This window comes from Hipposideros armiger, unplaced genomic scaffold (genome assembly GCF_001890085.2).
Source record: "Hipposideros armiger isolate ML-2016 unplaced genomic scaffold, ASM189008v1 scaffold_427, whole genome shotgun sequence".
In the NCBI taxonomy this organism is placed as follows: Eukaryota; Metazoa; Chordata; class Mammalia; order Chiroptera; family Hipposideridae; genus Hipposideros; species Hipposideros armiger.
In genome coordinates this window covers 1,149,873-1,163,965 of record NW_017731777.1, presented here as the reverse complement: position 1 = coordinate 1,163,965, position 14,093 = coordinate 1,149,873, and positions in this window count along the sequence as shown.

Genomic DNA, 14,093 nt, shown 5'->3' with positions numbered 1-14,093 from the left:
TTTTTCTTTTTGCTGTTCCAATTGGGTGATTTCTGCTATTTTGTCTTCTAAATCACTGATCCAATCCTCTGCTTCATCTAATCTACTAGTGATTCCTTCCAGTGTGTTCTTCATTTCAGTTATTGTACTCTTTAGTTCTAACTGGTTGTTTTTTATGATTTCTGTGTCCTTCTTTATGTCCTCCCTAAGTTCCTTAAACATTCTTTTCATCAGTGTTCTAAACTCTGTCTCTGAAAGGTTGGATACCTCTGTTTCATTTAGTTTAATTTCTTGAGGTTTCTTCTGATCTTTTACTTGGGACATGTTTCTTTGTTTCTTCATTCTGGCTGTGACTCTGATTGCTTTGATGTATTAGATCACTTAAAAAGAAAAAAAAGTAAGAAAGAAAAAGAAAAAAGAGAAAAAGAGGAAAAAAAGAAAAAAGAAAAAAAACAGCAGAAAGGCTCTCCGCCTGCTTTAATCTGCAGACCACTTGCTCAGCAATAGAGAGACTCTGGGTGACTCAGCACCAGCTGTTGGGGGGAAGGGCCCAGTGCCTCATGTGCTGACCTCCCTCTAGACTTGAAGTAAGCTTCCCACAATTAGTTGCTGTGTTTTGCAACCGTGCTCACCACCAAAACTCCTCACAGGTTGTTGCGGACTGTCTGCTGCTGTAAAAAACACTCTGTGGCCTGCGGAGGTAGGGGCCAGGGACCAGGGGCTCAGGGTGCCCCTGGTAACAACACTCTAGGTGGGCGGGGCAGGCCCCCAAGGCACCACAGGATGTGGTCAGTGGCCCCCACCAAGTCAGAGCAGCATACAGTCCTGCATTGGCAGCTAGCCCACACAAACTCACCAGGAAAGCTCCGGCTGAATCACGCAGGCACACAGCTCACGGCCCTACACTCCCAGGAAAACTCCTAGTCTCAGCCTGTCCCAATCAGCTGCTTGAAGATCAGGCCGAGCAGCCTTACAGCCAATCGCCACCCAGGCAACTCTGCATGCGCAGTGCGGAAATCTGGGACCTAAGGCAAGTTGCACACTCCCGGGTCTCAATAAGCAGTCTGTTGTAGTCGGAGTGCGCTTGCCCAGTGTTTCCCTGGATATGCAGCACAAACAGTATTGGAGGGTGGGGATCCAAGGCCGCATGCGTGCGCATGCACAGACTCTCACACACGCAGTCCTGCACCAATTCCAGCCGACCAATGGAGTCCCAGTCCTGAGCCTCTGCGGGAGGGCTCAGCCCTGAAAAAATGGCGCCCTCTTGTGCACTACTTGTGTGCAAGCTCCACACCAGGGGAACAATGGTCCCCAAAACCTCCAGCTCCTGTGCCAAAGGCACTCAGTTCAGTCCTTCCTGGAGGCTCCTGGGCCCTGCTCACAAAGCCACTCCCTCCACCAGGAACCAGGTGAGTGCTCACCAGCGAGTGAGTTGGTTTGCCGGCTCCACTGGTTCTCCAGCGGCCCTCAGCCTCACCGAGTTGACCAAAGAGAGTCCTCACTATTTTCTACTTCCAGCTATCGTAGAACTCCTCTTCCCTGCAAAGTAACTCTGGGCTTGTGAGCTTGGTTTGGGGCCGGAGGGTCTCGCCCCCAACCGGAGAAGCCTCCCCACCGCTGAGGTGTCCCTCATGGGGTTCGCCATCTCTCGGCTCCGCCTCTCCTACCAGGCTCGACATGGCCTCTTCTTTAAGTCCTTCGTTTAGAGGTTCTGTTCATCTAGTGTCCAGGGAACTTCCAAGGTTGAATATCTTATAAATCATTTGTAATTTTGGTGTGATCCTGGGAGGCAGTCAGCACAGCATCTGTCTATTCTGCCATCTTACTGGAAGAAAAAATCCACTGGCTAGATTCTTTATGCTGTACTTTACATCTAGTGACTATATATATGTATATATATATTTTTTCATTGACATTTAATATTATTTTATGTTAGTTTCAGGTGTACAGCCCAGTGGTTAAACATTTATATAATCTATGAAATGATCCCCCTGATAAGTCCAGTACCCATATGACACCCTACATAATCTTTACAACATTACTGACTATATTCCATACTGTATTTCACATCCCCATGACTATTTTGTGACTACCAATTTGTACTTCTTAATTCCTTTACCTTACTCACCCATCCCCCCAACCCTCCCATCTAGTAACCATCAGTTTGTTCTCTGTATCTATGAGTTTATTTCTGTTTTGTTTGTTCATTTATTCTGTTCTTTAGATTCCACATATAAGTGAGAACGTATGGTATTTGTCTTTCTCAGCTTGAGTTATTTCACTTAGCATAATATTCTCTAGGTCCATCCATGTTGTTGCAAATGGTAAGATTTCATTCTTTTTAATGGCAGAATAACACTCTATTATATAAAGTACCACAATTTCTTTATCCAGTTGTCTATTGATGGGCATTTTAGTTGTTTCCATATCTTGGGTATTGTACATATGCTGCAGTAAACATAGGGATGCATACAACTTTTTAAATTAGTGTTTTTAATTTCTTTGGATAAATTCCCAGGAGTGGAATTGCTGGGACATATAGTAATTCTATTTTTAATTTTTTTGAGGAACCTTCATACTGTTTTCCATAGTGGCTGCACCAATTTGCAATCCTGCTAACAGTGCACAAGGATATTTTCTCCATATCTTCACCAACACTTGTTGTTTGTTGATTTATTGATGATAGCCATTCTGATCGGAGTAGGTGGTATCTCATTGTGGTTTTTATTTGCATTTCTACAATATGATGATTAGTGACATTGAGCATCTTTTCTTATGTTTATTGGTCGTCTGTATGGCCTCTTTGGAGAAATCTCTATTCAAGTCCTCTGCCCATTTTTTAATTGGATTTTTTTGGTTTTTTTTGTGTGTGTGTTGAGTTATATGGTTTTGAAAAATAAATTTTGGGTATTAACTCCTTATCATATGTATCACTGGCAAATATCTTCTCCCATTCAGTAGGATGTCTTTTTGTTCTGTTGATGGTTTCCTTAGCTGAGCAAAAAAATTTTAGTTTCATGTAGTCCCATTTGTTTATGTTTCCTTTTGTTTCCCTTGCCCAAGAAGATACATCAGTAACACTATTACTAAGTGTAATGTCTGGGATTTACTTCCTATAATTTTTTCTAAGATTTTTATGATTTTGGGTCTTACATTTATTCTTTAATCAATTTTGAGTTTATTTTTGTATGTGGTATAAGAAGGTAGCCCAGTTTCGTTTTTTTTTTTTTGCATGTACATGTCCAGTTTTCCCGCACCATTTATTGGATAGACTGTCTTTACCCCAATGTAAATTCTTGCTTTCTTTATCATAGATTAAACTACAATATAGGCATGGATTTATTTCTGGGCTCTCTTTTCTGTTTCATTGGTCTATGTGTCTGTCTTTATGCAAAATCATGCTGTTTTGATTACTATAGCCTTATACTATAATTTGATATCAGGTAGTGTAATACCTCCAGTTTTGTTCTTCTTTTTCAGGATTGCCATGGTATTCAGGGTCTTTTATGATTCCATATAAATTTTAGGATTATTTGTTTTAGCTCTGTGAAAAATACCATTGGTATTTTGATAGGGATTGCATTAAATCTATATATTGCTTTGGGTAGTATGGACTTTTTAACTATATTAATTCTTCCTATCCATGGACATGGTATGTATTTCCATTTATTTGTATCTTCTTTAATTTCTTTCTTCAATGTCTTATAATTTTCTGAGTACAGGTCTTTTACTTCCTTGGTTAAATTTATTTCTAAGTATTTTATTTTTTATGCAATTGTAAATGGGATTGTTTTCTTAATTTCTCTTTTTGATAGTTTGTTATTGGTATATAAAAATGCAACCTATTTCTGAATATTAATTTTGTACCCTGCTACTTTACTAAATTTATTTATCAGTTCTAATAGTTTTTGGTGGTATCTTTGGTGTTTTCTATATATGGTATCATGTCATCTGCAAATAATGTCAATTTTACTTCTTCCTTTCCCATTTGGATGTCTTTTATTTATTTTTTCTTGTCTGATTTCTGTGGCTAGAACTTCCAGTACTGTGTTGAATAAAAGTGTGAAAGTGGGCATCCTTGTCTTGTTCCTGATTTTAAGGGGAATGCGTTTAGCTTGCCCCTATTGAGTATGACATTAGCTATGTGTTTGTCATATATGGCCTTTAGTATGTTGAGGTATGTTCCCTCTATTCCCACTTTGCTGAGATTTTTATTTTATTATCATAAATCGATGCTGGATTTTGTCAAATGCTTTTTCTGCATCTATTGATATGACTACATGATTTTTATTTTTCATTTTGTTAATTAGGTATATCACATTAATGATTTCTGGTTATTGAACCAAACTTGCATACCAGGAATGAATCCCACTTAATTGTGGTGTATGATATGTTTTATGTATTGTTGAATTCGGTTTGCTAATATTTTGTTGAGGATTTTTACGTCTGTGTTTATTAGGGATATTGGCCTATAGTTTTCATTTTTTGTAATGTCTTTGTCTGGTTTGAAATCAGGGTAATGGTGGCCTCATAGAATGAGCTTGGGAATCTTCCCTCCTCTTGGATTTTTTTGGAATAGTTTGAGGAAAACAGGTGTAAATTCTTTTTTGACTGGTAAAATTCACCTGTGAAGCCATCTAGTCCAGTACTTTTATTTGTTAGGAGCTTGTTAATTACTGATTTGATTTCATTAGTAGTAATAGGTCTGTTCAGATTTCCTGTTTCTTCTTGATTCAGACTTGGAAGATTGTATGCTTCTAGCAATTTATCAATTTCTTCCAGATTGTCCAATTGTTGATGTGTAGTTGCTTGTAGTATTTTCTTAAAATATTTTGAATTTCTGTGGTGTCGGTTCTCACTTCTGCTTTCATTTCTGATTTTATTTGTTTCCTCTCTCTTTTTCTCTTGGTGTATCTGGTTAAAGGTTTGTAAATTTTGTTAATCTTTTCAAAAAGCCAGCTCTTAATCTCATTGATCTTTTGTATTGTTTTAATACTATTTCATTTATTTCTGGTCTGATCTTTATTCTTTCCTTTTTTGTACTCACTTTGGGTTATGTATGCTGTTCTTTTTCCAGTTTCCTTAGGTGTAAATTTAGACTGTGCATTTGCGATTTTTCCTGTTTCTTTAGGTAAACCTGTATTGCTATGAATTTTCCTCGTAGAACTGCTTTTGCTGTGTCACACAGATTTTGGGTCATTGTGTTTCCATTTTCATTTGTCTGAAGGTATCTTTTAATTTTTTCCTTGATCTCATTTTTGACCCAATCATGATTTAGTAGCATCTTATTTAGTCTCCATGTGTTTGTGTGCTTTTCAGTTTTCTTTTTCTTGTAATTAATTTCTAGTTTCATATTATTGTGGTCAGGGTAGACATTTGACATGATTTCAACCTTTTTAAATGTATTAAGACTTGTTTTGTGTCCTAACATGTGGGACAACATCAAATGTAACAACATTCACATTATAGGAGTACCAGAAGGAAAAGAGAGGGAGCAATGGATCAACAACCTATTTGAAGAAATAATGAATGAAAACTTCCCTAACCTGGTGAAGGAAATAAACATACAAGCCCAGGAATCAACCTTTATCTGTGGATTTGGGGTCAGCCCATTTCATGTCTCTGCCCCTCCTATCAGTCTCAATTTGGCCTCTTCTTTATATCCTTCATTATAGGGGTTCTGTTCAGCTAGTCTTCAGGTGATTCTTGAGGTTGATTGTTTTATAATTTATTTGTAATTTTGGTGTGACCCTGGGATGCAGTAGGCATAGCATTTACCTAATGTGCCATTTCAGATCTCTCCCCGGATGCTTTTTTAGTATTAATCTACTAACCCTTGTTTTTACTCAGAAGCTGACCAAATGGATATACTTGATATAGAGCACAAGAATGATAAAAAAAGAGATCAATTATTTAAAAGGCAATAAAAAGAAGAATAACCACATAAGGTATGAATAAATAATATTTAAGTTCTACATGTAATGTGGCAATATGTGAATTATAGCAATATTAAAGAAGTAATTTTGATTATTGAGATTTGTATGGACAGTCTCATGTTAGCACAAAGTAAATGGCTTTAGAAAGCCTTCTTGGCTTTGGCTGGAAATGTTCCTTTTTTTTTTTAAGATTTTTTATTGGTGAATTGGGGGGATGGGAACAGTGCTGGGGAATTGGGGGAATTGGGGGAAGGGGGACAGACAAGTTGCTGTCATTTTGTTCTTCAATCTAGTTGTGGAGGACGTTGCTTCACTGGCCCTTGGCACCATCATTGGGCTCTTCCCGGGCGAGGCAGATCAGTCGCCGGCTTCTGGACGGCCGCTCATTGCGGCTGCTGGCCGCTCACGTTGGCTGCTGGCTACACACGGTAGCCCATGGCAACCCACTGCCACAGGGACTGCAGCCCACGCTGTCGCCGGCGACTCACAGCAGCCCAGCTCCAGGTTGAGCCGTTGTTCAGCATCTTAGCTGTGGAGGGCAGTGTCACTGGCCCTCATATGTGGGATCCGAACCGGGGCCCTCTGGCATCCCAAGCGAGTTCTTAACCATCGCGCCACTCGGCCGGCCCAATGTTCCTTTTAATTAGAGGGTGTTTTGCATTACTTGATGGAATTTAACTAAAAAATAACACTTTTACTAATTAGTGAATACCACATTAGCTAAATGGGTTTTGAACACTCTGACATACTCTTTATTATCTTAACTGAAAAATATTTTGTTTTATGATATTTGTAAAGTATGAAATCTCATATGCTCTTTAAGATGGTGTGAAAGGGCATGGTTTTATTCTACATTAGAGAAACTGGACTAGTTCTTCCTAAATGTTAACAGGTACAATGAGGATAACAAAATTTACTACAAATAATTCCTCTGGTCATGTTTGAGAAACACTAGATTAATCAAAATTCTAAAATAAGACTTTATTGCATTTCTCAGACCCTTTACTATTTAATGTGTGTCAAGAATCTCTAAGGATGACAGTAATATATTTGCTAGTATTGTTTGACCACTGAATTCTTTTCTTGAGGAGCTATTACTAGAAATATATTTTGGGAGGTGCTAGACTAAAAAAATATTGTGTTTCTTGTCTTCATTTTAAATGAGGGGACACAAATTTCATCCAAACCCCAGGATGGTGGACGAGTTTAGAATTTTCTACCACTTTCTCACCTTAATTGTTTATTTCCTTTGGGGTTGTCCTTGTATACCTAGTTTACCAGGCAATTTGTAGAGATGAGGGACTGCAGCTCCTGGCTTCTCCATTTCTTCTTTCTCCCATTTTAAAAGTGAAAATTATTCTCAAAGCTAGGTCTAGAAAAATGCTGGCATTTCTTTTGAGTGTCTGATCCTGAGTAGTATCTGTGATTTAAAGTACCAAGAGAAAGAGATGACACTCCAAACAAAGTTGATACCCACAAGGACAGCCTTGGAAGTTTGAAATATTATTTTAGAGGGAAAATTGGAGGCATCTGTGAAATCATGATGGTGATAATGATGATTATTTACTCCTGGATTATATCCATCTTCCACCAAAAAGGAGGGAAACAATAGAGAAAGAAAATCTGAATTGAGAATCCCTTTTTCTTTGTTTGTTTTATTTCTATTGTTTTAGTCTTCCAGGCTTGACCCTGCTGACATTTTGGGCCAGATAATTCATTGTTGTAGAGGATTGTCTTGTGCACTGCAAGATGTTAAGCAGCATCCCTGAGCCATACCCACCAGATCCTAGCACCTTATTCCCTACTTGTGATCACCAAAAAGTGTCTGTGAATGTCTCCTGGGGAGCAAAATCACGGCCAGATGAGAACCATTGGTCTACGGCTTTCCCACAGTATTTCCCCCCTTTGGTATGAAAAGATGGGTATAGAAAATCAAGCAGCATCATACTATATATGTTCATGTGAATAATACAGTAAAAATGCAAATAAGTTCTAAAGGAACAATAATTCTTTAATGTGTTTTCTTTCTCACTCTGGAAGTATGGGATCACTTTCCAGTATCCTATTAGCTGACATATTTTTCATCCTTCTGTCCTGATTGATTGTTATTTCCATTTAAAAGAATATTAGTAAAACATTCAGTCTTCATCTTAAAATGTTTAAAAAGGAAATTACTAAAACTGTGGCTTAAAATATCTCCTGGTTGGTGTAATCTTTCTGGAATTAACAAACATCATTCATTTAAATAAAATGAGTAATTGTCAAATATGTTTGTTAAAGCTATAAACCAAATGAAATGGAATGACTTACAGTGCCTTGCTTATTTATAGTTTTCAATTCTTTTGGACTATAAATTCACACATATTTTTCTGTTTTTATTTCAATAGTGTTTATCTTTCATACTGATATTTGGGTATCTGTTTAAGACTATGAAGCTATCCTTGATAGTTTAGTAAAAAGAGTATCTGAAAATAAGCATGGGGTTTTTCAGTAGAAATCAAGGCTAAAAACGTGAATTACAAGATTATTATTTTGATTAGTATTTATGTTTATTTTTGTCTTGAGTCTCTAGTAGTGAACATTTACTTTTGGGAAGGAACATGGTGAATTTTAAAATTTATATCAACTTATACAGGATTTGAGTAACTTTCTAAAGGAAAAAAAGAAATAACTAAAAAGAAAAAGAAGGCATGTATGTTCTGATAACCAATTAGATTCTCAAAGTTTATATCCATGATGTACTCATGGAATAGTTTAACATTTTGATATAGTATCTTCTGTTTCATTAATATTCAATTATATATTTTCCTATTTTAAGTAATCTATCTAGTTATAATATGTAGAATGATGAGTCCTGAAGAAAACTATATCTTAATAGCAGGAATATTATTTTCTTTTTGCTTTCTAAAGGGTTTTTTTGAGTACAGAGTTTTAAATTGATATGAAATACATTCACCACACAGTTATTCTTAGTGCTTATATTAGCCTTAAATCATAAAAAGCTTAAAGTCCATTTTTTCCATTTTTTAGTTTTACAATTTTACGTATGATTATGCTTAACTTAATCTTCTTTATTTGTTTTCCTTTTATAAAAAGGTACTTTATTACCTCTGTCAGATTACATTAGAGGATTTTGGTTAAATTCTTGTACTAGAGAAACTATAAACACTATTACAGGCTATGTATTTATGCAGCCACAATGAGCATAATCCTATTTTTATGAAGAATAAGTAGAATTGACTTAAAAATACCTTCATGAAATCTATATACTATTTAGTCCAATTTAAATGAATAACTTAAAAGCTTGTTGCAAACATTTAAATCAGGTAAATCAGCACAATCCTTTGCCAGAGGTCAAAAAGATTGCAGTAAAAATCCAAACAGAATATCAATTGGGACCTGACACAAGGCAAAGGAAGTGGACGAGTCAAATAAATTTCTTTTTGAATACACATTTGCTCATCTTTGCTCAAGGGTCAAAACAGAATTATTCTGGAACAGAAATGGTGATTATATGACCTGTTGTTTAACACGTATTTTCAAACTAGTTTATAATTACCAAATTAATCTCATAATATATTAAAAACCTATTTGCACAAGCTATGTACAAGGAAGAAACAGAAAGAGCACTTTACCTGCATCAGTACAAAGCATTGCTTAACAAGCATTTGTTTTTGTAGCTATTGTGGCTTTGGGAACAAGTAAATATAAACAGCAGGAAACACAAATACAGAAGCACAGCGCTACTGGAAGTTGTCGGAGAGGTATGGTAGCTCAAGGAGCTGAGTTCGGCTTGAAATAAGCTTTGTCTCAATACGCATAAGAGGCTTTGGCGCTGTATCAGACCACTGGGGCAACCACTCAGCGGGACAGGGATTATCCAGTGGTTTACTATAGCCCGTGCTTCCCAATTCATAGAAAATTTGCCTCTCTGTCATACTATTGCATTAACTCACTAGGTACTGACTTTTTCATTTATTTTTTCCCCTTCTAATATTTTAGGTCTTTTGGCTAAAAAGAGTAGCAAATATTAATTCTGAAGCTAAAAATAAATATTTAATGAACATGATTGAGAAAATACCAAATTTGACATCTATAGCTAGTAAGTAATAAGGCACAACCATGGGTAATTTTGCAAGCTGAGTAATAACCAATTTTCTGAAATCGATGTTTCTTTTTTATTAGTGGTCCTACTAAAAATGTCCTAAGCACAAATTGACTGTATTTTAATATAACAGCTACTCACTAAAATAAAGTTCCAAATGTATTTCCAGTCTAACAATGAGATGCACTTTTTTCTTTTTCTTTTTTTTTTTTTGTTTTTTTTGGCTTGACAGGGTTAATTCCATTTAGCTGTGGGAAGACTATGCTGTGGTGGATACCCTGTGGTTATTCCAAACGCATGACCATCAAAGAGCCAGATTAGCTGAGTGAGGAGGGAAAGGAAACTGTGCACTTCCTGTCTCTTAATAAAGCTAAGATTACAGAAGTATTTAATAACCATTGTGGATTTTAATGGGAAATTGTAGGAACACTTTTGGTAATTCACTCAATCTACAGTTACCGTTGAAGATTAAAAAAAAAAACTAGCTGAGAGATCTAGAAAATGTTGTAAAACCAGGATCCTATTACCCATAGCACTGCTAAGTAATCAACTATAAAGACATTAAAAGTTCTTTTTGGATATCTCGTTTGCACTGAAAAGAGTGACTTGCACCACAGAGAAAGAAACAATAGCAATTGTTTTATAAGCACTGAGAAGGCAATAAAATGTGGATTCCTTATGTAGGTCCAAATGTAGCAGCTGGATTTGGCTTTATGAACCATGAAAAATAGTTCCCATCTGGAAGTTGATGTTGAATAAAGATGCAACAGTAAGACAGCATTTTACATGAAACATTTTATACATGTCTAGTAAAATTGTTGGTACTTTCTAGTTATAATTGGGAAATAATGATTGAGTATCAGTGAGTTTGGTATCAAATAGCCAAAACTTTCCTAATTTTAGAGTGATGTTTGTTTAGTTCATTTAAAACAGACTAGGCAACAGCTAATTTATGTTTAAATTTTCTTAATAAATAATATATACTTAGTAGATGTACAATTATAAACATAGTTACTTATTCTAAAGTTTAAAATTTCATCGGTAATGATAGTAAATTATTTATTGAAAATGTATGGTGAGGTGTACAGTCCACTCTCTCATTATATAGTTTATTATAAAATATTAGTTTTCTCTTTGAATAAATTCTTTATCAAGCCTTCCATGTAACTAGTATCTGAAGTCACATGTATAAACTGGAATTTAAGAAGTTATTTTACTATTCCTTTGCTTTTGAGGAGTAATAGTCTCAAATACAAAATAAACATGTAACCATAAGTCCAATTTTATAAGATTGGGATAATGGTTGTCAGCACGTTCCAATCTCTCCCTGAATTTATTATGTAAATTGATCAAAATTATTGCTTACTGCCATTTCTTTTTAGTAGCTGTTTTACATTTAGCAAGGACACACATAATTTGCCCACTTTTTGCAGTTGTTTTGGTCATATTAAAATTGAAAGACTGGGCAGATAACAAGAATGTTGACAATGTTTATAAGCTATAATGCATTATTTGATATATGTTAATCCAACTGTTTAAAATTTAAAGTGAAAGATGCTATTGTTTAGGTTTTAGTACATTGTTTTTTTAAACACATTAAAATTTTAAGTTACTAGGGTCTCAGTCTTTTACTTTCTTTTTTCATTTTTAAAAATTACAATTTTAAGTCACTTAATCATTTAAGAAAAAAAGCCTGCTTTAGTATATCTGCAAATTAAATATTTATTTGTAGCATATTTTGAGGTTCAATGAAAAATAGAAGGAAGGATAGAGACAAAATAGAAGGTGTAAATCTATTACATTTTATTAAAAATTGACAAAATTTGCAAGGTAGTATTTTCCTAAACTTCAATTTTTCTCCCCTTAAATGTTTATTTCTAAATTCATCTACCAGCATAGAGGGAGGTCAGAAAATTTTAGTAAGTTATTTTTCCAAATGAACTTTTCTTCATGTGGAACATGTTATGTTACTTATTTAAAAAATTTTATGTTTTCACACTTGTTATCTACCAGACTAGAGAATGGAATAAATAACTGTAAAGTTCTTAGCATTGTACCTAGACTTAAGGAATCGGTAAATGATAACTATTAAGACCAAATAACGGAGAAGCTTTCTATTATAGCGTTATCACTCTTGTTTGGGACATTAATAATTAGCACTTAATTATTATTTAATATAAGGTTAAGAACAATATGATTCAGAAAGTTAAGGAAATTCTGAAGAGTCAAAACAGAGTAATAATTGTTGTGTATGAGTTCTGCCTATGAGAAATAAAAATCAAATTACTGGAGACTTTACACTATGTTCTATTCTGATAACTATCCAAAATATCTATTTCTTAGCTTGCTTTTTTCTAAGCTCAAAACTCTACAACTTAAAATTTGTAAAGTACAAAATATTGCTTCAGGCTCTTTGAAAACTATATGATTAAAACTTGAAAGATAAATGAATGTAATTATAGAGAAATATTTTTTATTTCTCAGTATAATCAAAGCATAAATTCTTTTTAAAAATGAAAATAGAAAGATCTTTTCTTTTTGTTTTTTTTTTACAATCTTCTTTTTCAGAATTGCATTACTTGTGCCTCTAGAGATATGGGAAAGATGTTTTTTATTCAGTGTTTTCTCTCCACACCTAACCTTGAAGTTTCAGCTAAAATTGTACTATTCTATAAAGCCTTTCTTGGTTCTTCCATTATGGGTCCTCTCGCCTTTGGACTTGCAGAACTGGGATTGTCTCAATTTCTTAGACAACTATCTATCTATCTATCTATCTATATCTATATCTATATCAATATCATCTATATCTATCTATATGACATTGTATATGTATGTATCTGTGTGATATCTGTGTAGTTTTTAGTTTATATTTATAATATTCTGCTCTTTAGATAATCGTATAAGTAAATTTTGTAATTCCCATTACACTGTAACTTCCTTAAAAGCAGACACTGTATTTTCACAATTTGATAGCTCATAATTCACAGCTTTATAATAGGCACACAATAAGTATTTGTTGCTTCTCTACCCTAGACAAAGATTCATATTAGTGATTCCCAGTCAGGGGTGGTTATGCCCTCAGTGGAAATTTTATAACATTTGGGGATGTTTTCTCTTATTAAAATTGGTGATGGTGGAGTGTTGTCGAGTAGTGGAGGTACCACTGGCATCAGGAGAAGACCCAAGGATGTTACTAAACATCCCACAATGTACAGGATGACTCACATGTTTCACATGTCATAGTCTTTCATAAATTAACCAGGTTCTAATGTTTCCATTCATTTTTTTCCTTCTGGAATTTTAGGTCATTTGGAAAAAAAAAAAAAGAAAGAAAAAGTAGATCCCAAGACAACAAAAAAATTATACAGCTCAAACTTTCGATAGTGCCAAATTTGAGAAACCCTGAATTACATTAAATCCCACGGTCACACAGTTAAACAGGAAAAATCCCAAAAGGCTCTGTTCAGAAAACAGAAAATCATTTAAAAAATCTAAATAATCCATATAATTTTTCATTTTTTACAAAATTTTACTAACTTTTGTGTAGAATGTGAAGTATTGCATGTTTCTTATAGAAGTTATATTATCCTTTTTCCTGAATATTTATTTAATGAGCATATGTTTTTTTACATAGATTTTACCTTTTACAACTACTTTCTTTTGTGGTTTGGAAGCAGAGAACTTGGAAGAAAAAGTCAAGAGAAAAGTCATAGACATCATATGCGTTTTATTAGGCAGAAAAAATAAAAATTGAGGCAGTTTCTTAATTTTGCATATTTTAGGAACATGACTGATTTCAATCTTTTATGTTGAAATATTTTACCTGCTTTCTCCTCTCCCAGATTAAACTCTATCTTTATTTCTACCATATCTCTTTTACAAATTTGCAGCAAAGATTCCATTAAATTCAATTGTATTTGGGCTGACTGTAAATTTCAGAAAGACAGATCCACTAGTCCATGTTTTTTTGTTTGTTTGTTTTTTTGTTTTGTTTTTTCCTTGAAGGAATTACAACATCTCACGGGAAAGAAGCGTTACCTTCATCTAAGGATTGTGGTTAATTGAGAATGCAA